Here is a 20,723-nt window from a genome sequence, read left to right as displayed (position 1 = left end):
TTGCTAGAACTCAGTTTCGGTAAACAACATTTGTAATATTTGCAAATGAGTTAAGGAGACTATAATCATGATGTTTCCATCCTCTGATTGTATATATTAAGAGCTGTATAAGGTCTTAATGTTTGTTACTCCTTGTGGGGGAGTTAGGTGTGTTACGTTATTTCCATATACATCTAGAGTATTCTATTTTACATCTTAAAATTGGGTCATCACAGCCAGAAAATTCACACCAAATTACATTTCCTGGACACACAGGCAGAGTCGTCAAAATATTCTCATCAGCTGAGTAAATTTTTGCTCAGAGCAAAAACAGCAGACTGGAAAACACAAACACCCTGTAAGCTATCAATTAGCCCACACATGAGAATAAACTCATATCACATAGAAATTACGTCTGTGACATAAAACCCACACGGGCAAGTATGCACATGAATGCATATAGAGCTACACACTTGATGGCATTCTTTTGAAATCATTTTTTAGAAAAAAATTCTCCTCGGCAGAAATCGTTGCCCCCTGATTAGAAAATAGAAGGCATTACTGTCATTTGAATTATAGGAACACATTTCAGTGTGTCAAATGCCAACATAGCAAGAGAATCAAGAAATCTGAGGCTGAAGAAAACAGTACGAACCCGACATCCTCATTCATCTCAAGGCCTAGAGATAGACGCCAGGCTGAAATCAGAGATCAGAAAGGAGGAGCCTCATAATGGGTTCTCCAGGAGGAGGGCTGTTTCTGGGAAAGATTCTGGGAGAAAGCTCCACCAGCCATGTGCAAAAAAGATTCCAAGTAAACATGATTATAAAGAAGGAGATGAATTAAAAAGGTAAAAAGCAACAGGGTCCTTGATTAAAGTGGAACATAGTGATGGCTACGGCCGAATGGTTTTATGATGAAGATTCTACACAACTGAGTGAAAAAATGGGCCAAAATAATGTGTCTTCCCCCTTCATGATTAAGCCAGCTACTTGTGTTCTTTATCTGCTACAGAAACCTGCTCTATTAATTATTCGTTTGCTCTTCCATCTTCAGTAACTTCCACATTATTGGGTCTTTCTTCTCTGCCTAAAATTAACCACAAATCTATATGACTTCAAAATAATAAAAAAATAAGAAAACAAAACAGAAATCTTCCCTTAGCCCTGAATCCTTCTCACCTGTCAAATTATCACTCTCCTTCCTTCTGCAAGTAAAGCCCTTGATAAAGTAGTCTGTATTTGTTTTCCTCCCATCAGCTCACTGTGACAATTTAATGAATATTTAATGAGCACCTACTAAGTACCAAGTGGTATACAAGAGGCTGAGAACGCAAAGACGAATAAATACATGATCCTAACCCTAAAGGACTATGGATCTGGTAGTGGGGAAAAAATGTGTAAGTAAGTGTTCCACTGTCAGAAGTCTAGTGATGGAAACTCAAAACCCAAACAGGTTATGATATGTGTGTGTGCATGCACGCATGCACCCGTGCACATGTGGACAGAGATCCCTCGTGATTTGACTCTCACTACTACTCACTACTCAAAACTCCAGAACCAAATACATGCAGATCACGTGGTATTCTTTCTGATCTGAAGCATCACAATCCACACTTGGAAACCAAACAGACTTGGATAGTGAGGGATACATGGTTTTATAGTAAGATGTGAGGTTTCAAATACCACAAATAGGTACAAAATAAGTAGTGTAACTTCTGCTATAAAACCAAGACTAATTTCACGTTTGACAAACTTAATCCTGGAGATTTTCAGACTCTTGGTCCCTCTTTCATTCTTGATCCTTTCCTTCACTGCTCTTCATGACAAAATTTATTCTCTACATTTCTGCATGCACGTGTCACTTTCTTAGCACCGTTTAGTGCCTACCCCACGCCCAGTTATGTAAAGTGCGATCCAATGTCAAATTTCATCTCAGAGCTTAACAAAGATGTATAATCTCAGGCCCTATCCCACAAAACAATCAAAATCTGCAACTTGAAAAGATACCCAGGCATCTCATAGACACCGTAAATATCAATAAATGCAGGAAAAGCCTTGGCAAAGTCCAACATCCATTCCTGATAAAACTCTTAGCAAAGTAGGATTATAGGGGAACTTCCTCAACCTGAGGAAACTACAAAACCATAGCTTTCATATTTAATGGTAAGCGATTAAATGCCCGCCTTTAGTGATGAGGAACACAGCAAGCAGGTTCACTCTTCCAACTCCTTTTTCAACTCCTTTTTTCAACATATTTTCCAGAGAAACTAGCCACTGCAAAAGGCAAAAGGTAGAAGGTTAGAAAAACACCTAAAATGGGGCGCCTGGGTGGCTCAGTGGGTTAAGCCGCTGCCTTCAGCTCAGGTCATAATCTCAGAGTCCTGGGATCGAGTCCCGCATCGGGCTCTCTGCTCAGCAGAGAGCCTGCTTCCCTCTCTCTCTCTCTGCCTGCCTCTCCATCTACTTGTGATTTCCCTCTGTCAAATAAATAAATAAAATCTTTAAAAAAAAAAGAAAAACACCTAAAATGCACATAATCAAAAGTGAGAAATAAAACTTTATCTATAGATGGCACGATTATGTAGAAAGCCTCAAGAAGAATAGAAAAGAGCTAATAAAACAAGTGAATTTAGCAAGGTCTCAGGATACAAGGTTAACATGTAAAAATAAACTATACTAGCAATGAAAAACTGGAAATTGAAATGCAATATGCAATTTACAGTAGCATCAAAAAACAAAATACTGGTCTAAATTAATCTAGGAGAATAGGTTTAAGATATGTATGCGGTGGAGGGGGGAAACCCTGCAAAACATTGTTGGCAAATGTCAGAGAAGACCTAAATAAATGGCAATACATGCAACATTGATGGATTGGGAAACTCAATACTGTTTGAAGGTCAAATCTCTCCAAACTAATCTACAAGTTCAATGCAATTACAATCAAAATCCAAGCAGGAATTGTTTGTACAGGCAGACAAGTTGGCTTTGAAAAACATTCATAAGGAAAGGGAAAGGAACAAGTACAGTCAAGACAATTTTGAAGAACAAATTTGGAATGAGCCTATTTGATCTTAAAGCTTACTATATAGCTACAGGAATCATAGAGTGTGGTATTAGCAAAGGACAGACACAGATTGATGGGACAGAACAGAGTCCAGAAATGGACCCACACAAGTACAACCATTTGATTAAAACAAAGAATAAAAACAATGGTCTGTGTATATTTGGATATCCATATGCAAAGAAATGACCTTGATCCATCTATTATACACAAAAATTAACAAAAACTGAATCATAGATTTAAATGTTAAACCTAAAACTATAAAAGATCTAGATGGAAATATCACCTATGTAACCTTGGTTTAGTGATAGATTTTTTTCATATAACATGACAAAATGTGATCCGTGAAAAAAATGTCAAATTAAGAACTCCAAAACCACTATTAAGATAACAAAGAGAGGGGCGCCTGAGTGGCTGAGTGGGTTAGGCCTCTGCCTTCGGCTTGCGTCATGATCACAGCTGAGGTCCTGGGATCGAGCCCCCCATCAGGCTCTCTGCTCAGCAGGCAGCCTGCTTCCCCTTCCTCTCTCTCTCATTCTCTGCCTGCCCCTCTGCCTACTTGTGATCTCTCTCTCTCTCTGTCAAATAAATAAAATCTTTAAAAAATAAAAAAGATAACAAAAAGAGGGGATCCTGGGTAGCACAGCTGGTAAATCGTCTGACTCTTGGTTTGATCTCCAGGTTGTGGGATTGAGCCCCACATCAGGCTCTGCACTTAGCACAGAGTCTGCCTAAGTTTCTCTCTTCCTCTCCCTCCACACCTCCCCTCCCCATAGTCTCTCTCAAATAAATATTTTTTAAAAACTAGATAAGAAAGCATAAGACACAGAAAAAAACATGTGAATAATATGTATCATAAATGAGTTGTATCCAGCATATATAAAATATATGTTACCATATGATCCAGCAATTCCAGTTCTAGGTATACATCCAAAAGAATTGAAAACATATATATTCAATACACTTTACATGAAAGTTGATAGCAGGATTATTCATAAAAACCAAGAGATGAAAACAACCCAAAGATTCGTCAACTGATGAATGGATCAGCAAATGTGGTATACCCATACAATGAATGGATATACAATAAAAGGAATGAGGTTCCTACTACAACAGATAGTCCTTGAATAAATATGAATAAATATAAATAAATAAATACTGAGTGAAAGAAGCCAGACACAAAGGGCTATGTATTATACAACTGAATTTATGCAAACTATCCAGAGAATGCAAATTCATTAGTTGTTGCCAGGGGCTGGGGGAAGAAGAAATGAAGACTGACTGTTAATGACTACCGGATCTCTCTTTGGGGTAACAAAATAAGATAGTAGTGAGGGCTGCATAATTTTATGAATGTACTAAAACCCAGCAATTTGCTTACATGAAATCAGTGAATTTTATCTGGGATTTAAATCATATCTCAATTAAAAATACGTAATTAGAAAAACTCAGTAATAACAAAGTAATTAAAAATGGGCAAAATATTTTAATAGAAATCCCACAAAAGATATACAAATGGCAAATAAAGATATGAAAAGGTCTTCATATTTAACAATAAGCAGATTAAAATTGAAACCACAATTAGATATGACTAAATACTACTTAGAATACTATAATTTAAAAAAAAAAGAACCAATATTACTGAGTAACATTCATATGTTAATCTTAGGCACTGCCACTTTTTGGAAGACACTTTGGTAGTGTCTTACAAAGTTAAACATAAAGCTTACCATACACCCCAATAAACCTACTTCTAAAATTTTACCATAGTGAAATTAAACATGGTGTTTTCACAGAAAACCTGTATACTCTGAAGTGGAAACAACCTAAATGTCTTGAACTTGTGGATGGATGGATGGATGGATGGATGGAAGTGATACATCCATAAAATGGAGTGTTACATGGCAATAAAAAGGAATGAACTACTGATAGAGTCAACAACATGGACCAATCTCACGAATGCATGACAGCCAGTACAGAAACGCTATACAATGTATGGTTCCTTTTTTATGACATTCTGGAAAAGGCAAAACCATAGACTGCTAACAGATGAGTGGTTGTTGGGCTCAGAGTCTGGGGAAGGTTTGGTTATGAAGGATCAAGGGGGATTATGTACTAATTGAATAGTCCATTAACTGAATTGTAAAGAGGGGGACTCTTCCTGTATGAAATATACACCTTCAAAAGTGGGGGAACATGCAGCTCAAGTATGCCTTTCTCTGTGAAACTTCTTTTTCAGTTTCACTGACAAAATTCTGTTTGTCCCTTTTTGAAAGTCTTATTATTTGAGAGAGCATGCACACATGTGAGCAGGCAGGGGTTGGGGAAATAGGGTGGGCGGAGGGGAGGGAGAGAATCTCAACAAGATGTCCTCGTGAGCACAGAGCCCCAGATGGGCTCCACCCCATGACCCTGACATCATGACCTGAGCCAGAATCAAGAGTCTGATGCTTAGCCCACTGAGCCACCCAGGCGCCCGTTCGTCTTCTTCTGACAACTTCATTATAACATGTATCCAACTTTCTGTTATTATTACTAGGTAGGCATCCTAATTTCACATTTGACTGTGACTGCCTGGATGGTGCGTTGTAACCTTCCCATCTTCAGCACCGCTGGTCTTTGCACACAACAGCTGTTCCAGAAATATTTTAAGCGATGGGGGTTGGGGGGACAGGGGGAAAAACTTCGAACGTTTGTGAGCCTGGATGAGTGAGGCAAGGATGGCGCCCCTAACAAAAACAAGGAGCAAAGGAAGGCCAAGAGTTAAGTCAACAGCACACGAAATGGCACAATGCACATGACCACGCCGCCCCCCCCCCCCCGCACGTATCAATCCACACTACGCGTCACAAACCTTCAGCGGTGGGGACATTGAGAGCCCAGGCACAGTGAGCCCAGTATGACTGCATCCAGATGGGAATCTAGCAAATCAGGAATGCTGAGACAAGTAGGATAAGCAACTGAAATCCCAACAGGGAAGCCAGTGACCCCAGGAAAACTCCAAATTCCAAAGGTCGCAGGACATGATGCCTTTTCGCCCAGAAGACAAGAACATGAACTAAGGCAGCATCTGCGAATGGCTTGCTGCAGAGAGAATGATGTGAAGACTAAAGTGCAAACCTTAATAACAACGGCAACTGCATTTACATAGCGCTTTCTACTTTTCAAACTGTTTTCCCAGTCATTATCTTGTTTGGTCCTTGTAGGTTTTTTAATTAGCAAAGCTATTTACATATTATACATATTTATCATCTTTTCCCATCACCAAATAAAGCAATAACATTTCCACATAGACATTCAGGATTCATTTCTTATTAGCTCAATACTCTCAGATTTTCCAGTTTTCCTTCATAGACATAGCTCAGTCCTCTTTTTCGTCTTGCCTACTTTGCTCTTTATGCCAGTATTCCTCCAGCATCTCTCATTTACCTATAGTAACAGGTTTTTCTTCATATATATATATTTTTTTCTATTAGGATATAATTTAAATATAACATACTAGTTTCAGTCATACATGATTCAATATTTCTCCGCATCTCACAGTGATCACAAGTCTATGGCATCCATCACTACGCATAGCTAGAATTTTTTCCCTGAAGTGAGAACTTTTAAGATCTAGTCTCAGCAATTTTCCAATATACAATACAGTATTAACTGCAGTCACTATGTTGTATATCACATTCCTAGGACTTATTTATTATACCTGGAAATGTATGCCTTTTTTTAAAGATTTTATTTTTATTTATTTGACAGAGAGAGAGATCACAAGTAGGCACAGAAGCAGGCAGAGGGGGTGAGGGGGAAGCAGGCTCCCCGCTGAGCAGAGAGCCGGATGTGGGGCTCGATCCCAGGACTCTGGGTTCATGACCTGAGCCAAAGGCAGAGGCTTAACCCACTGAGCTACCCAGGCTCCTCTATACCTTTAAAAAAAAAAAAAAGATTTTATTCATCTATTTGAGAGAACAAATGGGGACACAAGCAGAACGAGAGGATTAAGCAGACTCTGCATGGAGCATGGAGCCCTATGTGAGGCTCGATTACTTGACCCTGAGAACATGACCTGGGCGAAAATCAAGGATTGGTCGCTTAACCGACTGAGCCACCCAGGAGCCCCAGTTTATACCTTTTGATCACCTTCACCCATTCATCACCAACCCACACACACACTGAGTTTTTATCTCCCCAAGTATGATTCTATAACCTCTCTCTTTTCTGCTTTAATAGAACCTGAGGGAATTTTCGGTGTATTTGCTACTATCATGAATAATCCAACTAACTCAGAAAGATTTTCAGTGGGATGCCTCCAAAGACGAAGAGCTTAAGCAATCTCTTCTTCCTCTTCATAATCTTCCCTTGAGCAAGTATGGTGTCGCCTCTGAAACTCTGCATTAATTTTTAACAAGTAGTTTATTATCTTCTGCACAGCATTATAGTTTTGTCCTGGTACTTCTAGTTCCTGCATCCTCTTAAAGAAGACACTTCAACCATTCTCTTTATTGAGTTCTTCAGTTCCAGTTTCACAAGCAAAGGTTCATTTATTTTCTTATAACCCTTTCATTTCTCACTTGTCTTAAATCCTGTCTTTAGTGGCCTCTACAACACCACTTTTAGTTTTGGAAAATGTTTTCCCTGGGGCGCCTGGGTGGCTCAGTCGGTTAAGCATCTGCCTTCAGCTCAGGTCACGATCCCAGGGACCTGAGACCAAGCCCCATGTCGGGTGCCCAGCATTTCTCCTTCCTCGCCCGTCCCTCTGCTTCTGCTCCCTTGCTCTCTGTCGAATAAATAAAATCTTTAAAAAAGAGTTTTTCCCTTTTGAGTGGAGGAAAAGATTTCCATGAGTCATTTATGCTTTTGTCTTTCAATGCTGTGCAGATACTCTGTGTAGGAAGCTACAACATGGGTAAACCTCAGAAACCTTGTAAGGAGAAGAAGCCGGTCAAAGAAGACCACTTATCATATGATCCCATTTACATAAAAAGTCTAGAAGGGACAAATCCATAAAGAGAAAAAAAAAACAGATTAGAAGTTCCCTGGGGAATGGGAGAATTAGGAGTTATTGTTAATGGATATAGGGTCTCTTTTGGGGGAGAGATGAAAATTAAAATTTAGACTGTGAAAATAGTTGTACAATCCTCTAAGTTAACTAAAAGAAAAAAAAAAACACACTGAACTGTAAGTTTAAAATGGACAAGGCTTTGGTATGTAAACTACACCTCAGTAAACTTGTTTACAGAGAAAAACAACTGTGATGTAAAGATCAAGCTTCAGGCTTCAGAGTCAGAACATACCAGACCCTCCTTCTTCCTGTGACTCAAAGTTGACTTCCTCCTGATTATCAGTAGGAACCACATATTACTAAAATATGTGAAAACTGGCAACTCAAAATGTTTAAAAAGTCTTAACCGCATGTGCTAATGATGATTCCAAATTGCCCACGATTGCCCTCGTACTGACCACCATTTTGCTTATACTGTCCACATACTGCCAATACTATACTTCTCTGCTGTGCCGCCCCTCATTGTTCCTATAAGCTCCAAATATTCAGGCGGTATAATGTAACAGCAAATAGGATAGTCATTACTAATCAGAGTACTGGAATAAGACAAATCTAGATTTGCATTATGGTTCTACAACTTAGCTGTCTAATCCTAAAGAGTTGTCTTGAGGGGCACCTCGGTGGCTCAGTGGGTTAAAGCCTCTACCTTCCGCTCAGATCGTGATCCCAGGGTCCTGGGATCGAGCCCCGCATAGGGCTCTCTGCTCCACAGGGAGCCTGCTTCCTCCTCTTTCTCTGCCTGCCTCTCTGCCTACTTGTGATCTCTGTCAAATAAATAAATAAAATATTAAAAAAAAGAGTTGTCTTGACTTCCCTAAGTCTTGGGGCCCTCATTTATAAAATGGCATGAATGATAATACCTCTCCCCACCTTAGAGTGTTGCATTATTTAGGGGATTTAAAGGGATATGACAGACATCGTCTTTGGGGTGATCCATGGTAGATGTTTTGAGGGCAACTGACCCACAGCCTGTGTGCCCCAGAAGGCCTACTGGGGAAGCCTGAGCCAGCCGCGTAGCTTTCTCCCATTGTCTTATAACCATGTCCACCAGCGAGAATGCTAATTCACCAGCTGCCCGCCTCAACAGAGTCAAGAACAAGGGGAAAGACAGTGCAGAAATGAGGCGGCGCCCAACAGAAGTTAACGTGAAGCTGAGGACAGCTAAGAAGGTTGACCAGATGCTGAAAAGGAGAAACGCAAGCTCGTTTCCTGATGATGCTTCCTCCCCCGCTGCAGGAAAGCTGCCACAACCAGGACACTGTAGAATGGTCTGTTGATGACACTGTCAAAGGCATAAATAGCAACAATGTGGAAAGCCAGCTCCTCAGGCTACTCAAGCTGCTAGGAAACTGCTTTCCAGGGAAAAACAGCCCCCCGGAGACATGGTAATCTGGGCTGGTTTGATTCCAAAATTTGTGTCCTTGGGCAGAACTGATTGTAGTTCCATGCAGTTTGAATCTGCTTGGGCTCTCACTAACACTGCTTCCGGGACATCAGAACAGACCGAGGCTGCAGTAGATGGAGGTGTGATCCCAGCATTCATTTCTCTGTTGGCATCTCCCCATGCCCCCATCAGTGAACAAGCTGTGTGGGCTCTAGGAAACATGGCAGGTTCAGTTTTTCGAGACGTGGTTGTCAAGTACAGTACAGTTGACCCGCTATTGGCTCTCCTTACAGTTCCTGACATGTCATCTTTAGCATGTGGTTACTTATGTAACCTTACTTGGACACTTTCAAACCTCTGTCACAACAAGAATCCTGCACCCCCGTGAGATGCTGTTTGAGCAGATACATTCTTCCTACATTAGTTCATTTCCTACATCACGATGATCCAGAAGTATTGGCAGATATCTGCTGGGCCATTTCCTACCTTACTGGTGGTCCAGATGAACAGACTTGTGCCCCAGCTTATGAAGCTTCTGGGAGCTACTGAACTGCCCTTTGGGAACCCTGTGCTTCGAGCCATAGGAAATATTGTCACTGGGACAGATGAACAGACTCAGGGTATACTAGACACAGGAGCACTTACTTTCTTTCCCTGCCTGCTAACAAACCCCAAAACTCATATTCAGAAGGAAGCTGCCTGGACAATGTCAAACATCACAGGGGGTCTCCAGGACCAGATCCAGCCAGTTGTGAATCACAGATTGGTCCCATTCCTCATTGGTCTTCTCTCTAAGGCAGACGTTAAGACCCAAAAGGAAGTTGTCTGGGCTGTGACCAACTCTACAAGTGGCAGGACAGCTGAACAGACTGTATACCTCATTCAATGTGGCATAATAGAGCCACTGATGAACCTCTTAACTGCAAAAGATCTCAAAATTATTCTGGTTATTCTGCATGCCATTTCTAACACTTTCCAGGCTGCTGAGAAACTAGGTGAAACTGAGAAACTTAGTATAATGATTGAAGAATGTGGAGGTTTGGTCAAAACTGCAGCTCTATGAAACCATGAAAATGAGTCTGTGTACAGAAGCTTCACTAAACTTGATGGAGAAGGATTTCCCTGTAGAGGAAGAGGAAGATCAGAATGTTGTGCCAGAAACGACCTCTGAAGGCTGTATGTTCCACGTTCAGGACTGCACTCCTGGGACCTTTAACTTCTAGACTATACACCTGAGGGAGAAAGTCATTTGTGGTGTGCTCTGGTAGAAGTCTGTCTTACTGTTTCTCTAGTAAGGACTCTTTCTCAGTGTGTTTTGTTATGGTAGCTCTTTTTACAATGAAACTCTACTTGACCAGTTCAAAACTGTACAAACTGTAGAAAGCTCCTCCTCTCAGTGGGTTTCCTATTTCTATGTGGAATCTCCTATTGTACAGTGTCCTGTAAATAAAGATTAAATTCTTTTTCTTTAAAAAAACTAAATTAGGGTGCCTGGGTAGCTCAGTGGGTTAAAGCCTCTGCTTTCAGCTCAGGTCATGATCCCAGGGTTCTGGGATCAAGCCCCACATTGGGCTCCCTGCTCAGCGGGAAGACTGCTTCCCCCTCTCTCTCGGCCTGCCTGTCTGCCTACTTGTGATCTCTGTCTGTCAAATGAATAAATAAAATCTTTAAAAAAATAAACATTAAATTAAAAATAAAAGGATATCACATGTTATGTACTTATACAGTGATGGACAAAAAAAAAAAAAAGAACCAATACAGACAACTTTTAGTATGACTATTAAAATAGAGATAAAGGGCAGAAGAAAAGAACTGGAGTCTTTGGAACTCAAACTTTTGGACTCTTGGCCACTGAAACCTTCTCTCGCATATACATTACAAAATAACTGACAAGCAGAAAATGGTTACAATACCAGCATCAAAGGAGCGTCAACTGAAATTAGAACCCTGTATCGTATACTGATGCTGAACACGAACCGAGTGTATATGGTCATATCTACTAATGCCTCTTTAGTCTCCATGCAGAATGGCTTCACCACACTACAAGGTACCATGATCTCAACCAAACAGAACAAGCTGAACAACGTCAGGAGTGGCATGTGTCATAGTGAAATACTAACCCTGCTACTACTAATAAACAGGTTAGCAGTTAACCATAGGGCTCACAGGCTTCTGTTTCCTATGAAGAGTAGCTAAGTTTCAGCCAAGGGTCCTACATATAGGTCGGCCAGCCAAAATTTTCAACCTGATTGCTGGAATTTAGAACCCCTTCGCCCAAGACTTGGACAAAGAAGCGGAAAACAGATGCCCTGGAGAACCAGAGCTCCAGACTTCTCATCCCTTAGTTCAAACATCTATTCTAGGATCTAATTTTGAGTTCTATCTTCCTATACAGTTCTCTTGGCAATTGCTGAATAAACAGGAAAAATAAGGGGAAGGGGACGTGGGGAGGCAATCTGCCAGTTGTCATTCTCCAAGACAGATGCAGTGCCAACAGGCACATTCAAGCAAAGGGAGGGAGAAAGCTATCCCCAAGTTAGCTTCTGGCATGCCTTTAGCTCAACCAATGTGACACCTAACTCAGGGTTACAGCCCTGGTCCTGGGATTCCTAGTTCTGCTCAGCTGCAAGCAGTTTTGCTAGTGTTGTAGCAAATGTTGGCTGAGGACTGTAGTTTTAGCAAATATTTATGTTGCATAGGCAACACAGAAGTTTCCATAGCAACCCAGCTGGTCTTGAAGAATAAGGAAACATTAGGGTAGCCTTATGGAAGGCACCGGGCTCTCGGCATAGAAGCTAAAAGTGTGATTCAGGCTGGAATTATAACCCAGGTATCTTGACCCACTCTCTAGAATTTTCTAGTTTGCCCCCCCCCCACTCTTTCATGAACTGGCAACCTAGTATGTGATTTCTTCCAAAGATCTGTATTCTGTAAGGGTAAGGAATGTTGATGTTACTAGCTACTACTTTCTATGCTTTTTTTTTTTTTTTTTTTTTTTTTTTAAGATTTTAGGTCATATCTCCACCCAACATGGTGCTCGGAATACATGAGCCTGAGAACAAGAGTCATGTGTTCCACAGAGTGAGGCAGCCAGACACCCCTGAACTACTTTCTAAACAGGAGGGGAGCATGGAAGTGTCAGTAAATTGCTATGTCTCGTGGTAGAGGTGGTCCAGTGGGAAGTGATGGTAGGGGCTTCACAAAAGATGATAAGAAAGAGCCCACAGGGGAGTACATGCCCTACAGATGGGCAAAAGTATTAGTCCTTTATTTACACCTTTGGGGTTGTCTCCTCAGGACACCCACCTTGTCTGTATAAACAGCACTGCTACCTACCTATAGACTTAAGACTCCAAACCCAAGAAAAGCCATCCCACTGCATGATCAGTAGCCAAAGATACTTTCTCTCTCAGAAATTTGAACTAAGTAGAGAGAGAGGGTGGAGATTAAGCTGATTTGAGATTTATTGTCTGGTTTGCAAACCAAAGAGACAGAACAGAAATATAAAAACTTCAAAGGCAACTTGGCAATTGAGACTTGCCTTAGATTGCTGAGGTGGGTGTGGTCAGCAGCTATGGTCCTCAGAAGAAGTAGATGTTTTATTTTCAGCAGAATCAAGCAGGCAACTGATGTCCCAGACCCAGAAGACGCCAGTATAGTTGCAAAGCCAGAATTAGGGGTTTACAATATAAGTAGGCAAGCAGGAAGATCACCAGGGAGTCTATAGGAAGAGGTCCTTGTGCTGCTGACCACTTGCAAAGGACACACAAACGTTAACTGATGTACAATCCAGTCTTTCTAACCTCAGATAGGAGGTCTGGGGGTAGAACTGCTGAGCTCCCACCGGAGTTTGGTCCACCTGAGGGCACACCTCGTGGCAGCGCTAGGGAACTACACTGGAAAGTTCACAGGACTCCAGCACAACAGAAGAGTAAGTAAGGTTGAGAGACTGATTATTAGAATAAAGTAAAAATAACTAATAGTGATATAACATCTATGTGTTTGTACCTTTTCAATTTTTTTAAAGATTTTATTTATTTGAGACAGACAGTGAGCAAGTGAGAAAGCAGAAGTGGAGGGGCAGAGGGAGAAGCAGACTCCCTGCTGAGCAAGGAGCCCGACATGGAGCTGGAACCCAGGACCTTGAGATCGTGACCTGAGCCAAAGGCAGACACTTAACAGACTGAGACCCCCAGATGCCCCTACTATGTGTTTTGTGTTTTTACACTGTTCTAAGAGCCTTACACATTTGAACACATCCAATCTTCACAACAAGGGCACTATTTGTATTATTATCCCCCATTTTATAGGTACAGAGAAGTTAAGTAGCCTGTCTAAGTTTGCAGACTTATGCTGAACTGCCTCCCTTTAAGACTAGTTCTTAGGGGCACCAGGGTGGCTCAGTCAGTTCAGCGTCCAACTCTTGATTTCGGCTCAGGTTATGACCTCAGGGTTGTGAGACTAAGCCCCGGCTCAGGTCCCACGCTGGGCGTGGAGCCTGCTTAAGATTCTCTCTCCCCTCTAATTATATAAGGCAATAAATTTATGGAAATACATACACACATAGATTTATGATGGTTTAAGCCACAGGTTTCTGGTAACTTGTCACAACAGCCATAAAAAATTCATACAATGCTCAAATTAGGTTTTGCTATCCTAAGGGAGTCCTACCCTTCACCTTGTGGCAGTTACTTTGACTGCAGTGCTAAGCTTTCATTTCTCTCAGGAGAGCCTGAATATGCTCACACTGCAGATTCCTAAACTCCCAATCCCAGATGGCCAGATCAAATTAGCCTTGTGGGTTGAGACTCAAAAATCTGCGTGCTGACAAGTACCTACATGTGATAACGCAGGGAGAAAGACTACACTCTGCAGAAAGACCGATATTGTCAATGTATGTGGATTGAACAGAAACCTTGGCCCAACCTGTGTACTCTCTGTATGCATGGCCCCCTCCCTTTTCCTATGCTACTGCTTCCTCTCTGTTGGGAACTACCCCTGGTCTTTACCACCAGCATCCTCTACAGGATTAAACCAAGTCCCAAATCTATACGCTCAGTTAGGTCTCTCTTGTCGCTGGCTATAAAATTGTCCCCAGAGAACATTGTTCTCTATCCTCTGTTCCCCACACTCCAAGACACTTAGGGTGCACCTACAATTGACCAACATCCAGCTATTTTCTCTCCTTTTCCTCCAGATCTCATAACTGCCAAATTGTTTCTTCAATATGGTTGCTATATACACACGGGTGATGTTCTTGTTGACTGACCAACCATCCAGTTGTGGTAAATTTCATAGTGGTTGGACAAGCCTACAACCCTTGAATAAACGTGTTTCCATGACTGCTCTTTGCTAAAAGTTTTGACATGAGATCCCTATCAACATATCCTGTTCCACACTCTGGAACAGGGATTCCAAAACATGACTATGCAAAAGAATCACCAAAGAGCTAGTTAAAAATGAAGGTTTGTACCTATATGCTCAGAAATTCTAAGATGGGTACGTGTGTGACTCAGTTAAGCGTCTGACTCTTGGTTTAGGCCCAGGTCACAGTCTTGGAGTCATGAGCTCGAGCTCTGCATCGTGCTCTGTGCGGGGCATGGAGCCTGCTTAAGATTCTCTCTACCCCCACTGCCCTCCCTCTCAAAAAAAACAAAGGAAAAAAAAAAAGAAAGAAAAAAATTCTAAGAGGTAGTTCTCAAAAACCTACATTTAAAAAATTTTTTTCTAAAGATTTTATTGATTCACAAGAGAGATAATGAGAGAAAGCACAAGTCGCAGAGGAGGGGCAGAGGGAGAAGGAGAACCAGACTCCCTGCTGAGCAGGAAGCCTGATGCAGGGCTCGATATGGGGCTTGATCCCAGGACCCCAAGACCATGACCAGAGCTGAAGGCAGAAGCTTAACTGACTGAGCCACCCAGGCGCCGCAAAAATCTACATTTTAAATAAGAACTCCAAGAGATGCTGATGAAGGTGGCCCATGGACTAGACTTTGAGAGGCATTAACTTTTATGAAACTGACATTGTATCCCTTAGATCAATTTAGGGGTGGAGATACTGCAACCTTCGTGAGACCCTAAAATGTTTGCTTAAGACCCTACCCCCTTCCCTTGGTGCTCATTCAAATGTATTCATTATACGAGGCACCCAAATTATCCCATTGTGAATTCTGTCTGTCTCTAGACTTTAAAGATCATCATAACATCATTCTTTTAAATGTCACAAAGACACTTTTTCTTGGAATACAAGGCTTAATGAAGGGTAAAATATCACTTTTGAAGTACACAATGCTTGCGAGGCTATTAAGGGGAGTAAACTCAGGATGAAATTCTAATATAGATAGGTCTAAAAGCTATATTTTGTAATGTAAAACACAGGCCAACAGCCGTTGTGACTAACACCCATTACTGTTGCCTCTATGGAGAAGAGGGACATGAGGGGATTACAATAGGATGGGGGCAATGCTGTGTGTTTATAAAACTCCATTTGGCAGATTTTCATCTGGGAAACGTCTCCTAATTTCATCAGTCTGAACATTTGCCATTTTCAGCACTCTGCGTCTTGACTGATTGCCCAATCTGCCTCTTCCTCAATTGTTATCGAGCCATTTAGAGGAGGAAAATAGCATTAGCCTGCAAAAGAAATTACTCCCTGGAAAGGTCAAAGTAACACGATTTTTGTTCTTGTTCAAAAGAAGAGATGGAAATTCTAAATAGTGCAGCCCTCAATCCCACCTCTACAAAGTACAAACGCTCTCCGAAAAGTTGGTCTCTGATGCTCATCAAAGCCCATTAAAGCACGTCAGATTGTACTTACTCAGTCCAATCCTTTCAGTGTATAAATTACTCTCCGGGGTTTGGAGAGGTTCAGTAACTCTTTGAGGCCCTGGTCGGTGAGTAAGTACATCACAGCAGTCATTTCTCAATCGACCCTGTGGCCTCAATGCGTTAATGCACTCCCCAGGGGACAGGCTGGCTTAATAATCTAATCATCTATTCCTAAAGGCCTTAAAAATGGATGTCATTATGGTGGCGCTCTTCCTTTCAACACAGATCTTAAGCCTGCCACGCAATATTACATTGACGATACACTAATTGTCAGGATGGAGCTTCTTAGAGCTGAGACCCACATGCTCTTACCGGCTCATGGTGCCCGCCTCCGTTAGCGTGAAACTCTCCAACAATGAAACAATCAGCATTTCCAACCTGCTCAACAGCTGATATTTCATCCTAATGAAATATCCTCGGGAAACAAGTAAGATAGTTGAAGCATTTAAACATTATAGAGTTGCAGGGCAAGTTTTAGTGTAGTCCTGAGTCTTACACAGCCTTGGAAATTTGCATCAAGGTGAAGCTTTCCTGGGGTGATAAGTACAGAAGGAGGAAAGTCAAGTCGCTGGGGGCCGAAGGATGAGATACAAAAAGAAATATGCTGGAAAGACTCTTCCCTAGGCCTTTCTGTAAAAACGTAGTCTTGTTTTTTCGGACAGTGGCATATATACTGGTTAACTTTTACTTATCAATTGCCAAACATACACATTAAAGCAAAAGTTGAAGACTCATAAGTGGTTGGTGCCTCAGGGGCCAATGGCAGGCCATCCCAAGAGAGGCCACAGTGGCATATAGATTTTGAGCTGAGAGACCCAAAAGACTGAGGAAGCAACTTTGATTGCCACCCCCCAACAACTTCCAACAAAGAATTTAGAATGAAAGCCAAGCTCTAGAAAGAGAGCTATCACCATACACAAATACACTAGAAATGAAATAGAGGAGATAGACAAGGAACAACTGAGAAAAGTCAAAATTTTAAAAAAGCTAAAATTCCTCTGTAGGTCCCATGTTTGTTTCTGTGTGGCCAGCAAACATTTCCCCCTTTTTCATCTTTTTTTTTTTTAATTTTTATTTATTTGACAGAGAGAGATCACAAGTAGGCAGAGAGGTGGGCAGAGAGAGAGGAGGTAGCAGGCTCCCTGCCGAGCAGAGAGCCCGATTCGGGGCTCAATCCCAGGACCCTGAGATCATGACCGACCTGAGCCGAAGGCAGAGGCTTAACCCACTGAGCCACCCAGGCGCCCTCCCCGCCTTTTTCATCTTGCTGTGAGCTGCATTCCTTCCCTTTGAAGTCCCAGATGCTCCTTCCCCTTTCTCCTTAGTTCTGGGTGACACATATCACATTTGGCCTGTTTTTGGAATCTTATGTGTGTATTTCCCATATGTAGGAAATGATATTTTATTTTCTACTGTTAATCTGTTTCCTGCCGAGTTAATCTATGGTCTATCTAAAAGAACATTGGACAGAGGAAAATTCCACCCCAGCCCCACCTGACCTTGGGACATGGCTAACCTAATGTAATTCTGAGCTCTTCAAAAGTTGGCTTTTTTTTCCCTTCCACCTACAGGTTGTCTCAAGCTCCATGATACCATTTGGTTCTCAGCTACTACTTTGAGTACAAGTTGTAATTTTATATTCATTTATTTACACCCCCACGTTGTTCTTAAAAGGAATTAAAGAACAGGTACAAAGGACCTATTTTAAATCTTTGCTAGTTACCATGAGTATAAAAGACCTACAGAGGGTAGTATTTTTGTAACCCACAAAGTTTTTGACTGCCTGGGCCTCCAGACTTCTAACATTTGCCTGTCCCCTCTGTCTCGAGCAGCTCTGAGACACCATTTAAAAAGTACACAAGCCTTTCCTCTTTCCACTCTTGTCTCCCCTAATTTTTTTAAAGATTTTATTTATTTATTTGACAGAGAGAGAGAGAGATCACAAATAGGAAGAGAGGCAGGCAGAAAGAGAGGGGGGAAGCAGGCTCTCTGCTGAGCAGAGAGCCAATGTGGGGCTCAATCCCAGGACCCTGGGATCATGGCCCAAGCTGAAGGCAGAGGCTTTAACCCACTGAGCCACCCAGGTGCTCCTTGTATCCCCTAATTTTATTGTGTCTCTCATTCACTCATTCAAGTCTACTCTCTTCAGACATAATCTGGTTTTTTTTGTTTGTTTGTTTTTAAACAGGAACTATCCATAAAGAATTTCAATGTGCCTCAAAACACACAAAGACTAATCATTGTCATGATTTTCACCTAACCTTGTGTTTTAACTTTTATGTATGGGCACTCTTCGAACACTGAATCTATGTTTGTGTATCTTTCCTCCGGGGCTGAAGCTGTTCACACAAAATAAACTGGCAAGCATAAAATGAAATTTATTACAGTTCATCATAAGAATGGTCAAATACACCTTATCTGTTACAGCACGGTTGAATTGTTTACATCATTTAGACATGGTGTTAATTTTAAGAGAGTCCAGGAGATTACCAACAGCATATATTTGCATGCTATTTTACAATGCAGAAGCCCTTTCACACACTGGGTCCCCATGTAAGCTAGGAAGGATTAAGGATCAGAGAAGTAAATTGATTTGCCAAAGATCACAAAGCTAAAAAGTATTGGAATACGTAATTTTCACTTGGCATTTGGAAATGTGTGAATACACAGATTAGATGAGTACACAAGACTTGAGTCCTTGAGAAAATCATAACCAAGGGACTGGCATAGCACCATTGTCAATTTTCAATAAATATTCATGGAGAATGGACCCAAACTCATTTTGAGGTTGCTTGGTGTAATAAAAAGCAGCCCATGAAGTTTTAACACCCTGCCAAGATCATGGTCCCATTTGGAGTAGAGCACTCTGAGACAGTTTCTGTAAGTTGACAAGGCTCACATAAGGCAGAGGCCCCATCACCCTAATCATTCAGTGACTGATTCAAGGTCATAGGCAACTCCATACAGCTTGGACACAAAGAAGCCAAATACCTGGGGCTTCTTTGAAACTCGGCCCAACAGAGATTGCCCAAATCAGGGGATGTTTAATGGACTCGATTATAATTTTTGTTAGGAAGTTAGGATCACTTGTTGGCCTTTTGGTTAAGATCATGTGTAGACAGGAAGTTAGGTACACGCAGAGTTCAGGATGTATTCCAAAGAATCATATCCTAAAATCTTGTGGGAGAACAAATGGCTTTGAGGAAAAATAAACGGGCCTTGACGAGAATAGATGGGAAATACGACAGGTTTATGACAATGTCTAGTTGGGCAATTCTGTATCCGGGTGCTGCTTTGTGCTGACTTCTCTTCAGCCATAAGAGTTAGTCTTCCGCAGTTGGGAGACTCCCAAGGAGGGGATTTATGCTGGTTGAATTCTTTTTGGCGGTGCTTTTAGGAACATACAGGGAGTTAAGAAAAAGCCTCTTCCTGCAGCTATTGTTTCTTCAATGTCGTCAGCTGAAAATAATCCTTACACCTTTACAACATATTCTAGACCCTTCGGTGCATAACCTTTTGTCCTATGGCACTGCAGATCCCATTGTTAACTAAGGAGACTGTTAATTTTTTTCTTCTCTGATGGAAACTTTGGGAAATCAGTTATTCGCTAGGATCCATGAACATTCATTGGTAGCTGGTCAAGGGTACTTGAAGACGAAAGACATCTTTTGCTATCTTAGACAAAGATATTTACCTCGGGTCTATTTACCTCGTCTCTAAAAGTATCCTGATATTTAGGGCTCCTCTAAACACCCAAAATCTAGCATAACAAGGTTCAATGGGTTATAACTGGGTGATAGATTGTAATATGTGCATGCTTTTTGAAAGGAGGGTGAAAGATCATGGCAAGACTATTTGTCTGACCAATGGCCTGGAACACTGAAATGGGAAAGTCAAATGCATATGCATTGCAGTGATAAGGAAAGGATGTCTGTGGCAGAAATACTAGGAGTCCTAAGAGTTCTTTCTACCATGTCTTTAATGTACTTTCTACGAGAGCATGTTTCTGAATTCACAAGGAAAATAAATAGCAATATATAGTTCGGCATTCAAATATCTGCTTGATAAAAAAACTTTTCAGAATGTACCTTGGTGACAGGAAAATACAATCAGGAAATTTATTATACAGAATAACGACCATCCTTAAGATATCCATGATCTAATAAGCAGAAATTGTGAATATGCGACCGTATATAGCAAGAGGGACTTTGATGATGTGATTGAGTTAAGGATCTTCAGATGGGGAGATTATCCTGAATTACCTCGGTGAGTCCAATGTAACCACAAGAGTCCTTACCAGAGAATAAGGCAGGCAGAAGCGTCAAAACAGAAGGTATGGCAAGAGAAGCAGAATGGGACTGATGTGATTATTGGAAGAGGGCAATGAGCCAAAGTACATCAGATGACTCTAGA

At 41.4% G+C, this 20,723-nt stretch overlaps 1 long non-coding RNA gene and 1 pseudogene across 1 annotated transcript in view; one reads left to right on the top strand and one right to left on the bottom strand.

Moving 5' to 3' along the window:
• The window catches only part of LOC106006764, a 105,193-nt gene that overhangs the window by 63,502 nt on the left and 20,968 nt on the right, over window positions 1-20,723 (bottom strand). The window lies entirely within an intron of this gene.
• On the top strand, window positions 9,139-10,731 carry LOC101693404 (annotated as a pseudogene).

The sequence above is a fragment of the Mustela putorius genome, unplaced genomic scaffold, assembly GCF_011764305.1.
Source record: "Mustela putorius furo isolate JIRA1106 unplaced genomic scaffold, ASM1176430v1.1 tig00003901_pilon_pilon_pilon, whole genome shotgun sequence".
Taxonomy (NCBI): Eukaryota; Metazoa; Chordata; class Mammalia; order Carnivora; family Mustelidae; genus Mustela; species Mustela putorius.
Note: the sequence above shows the minus strand (reverse complement) of the source record. Positions and strands in the feature narration are given on the sequence as shown.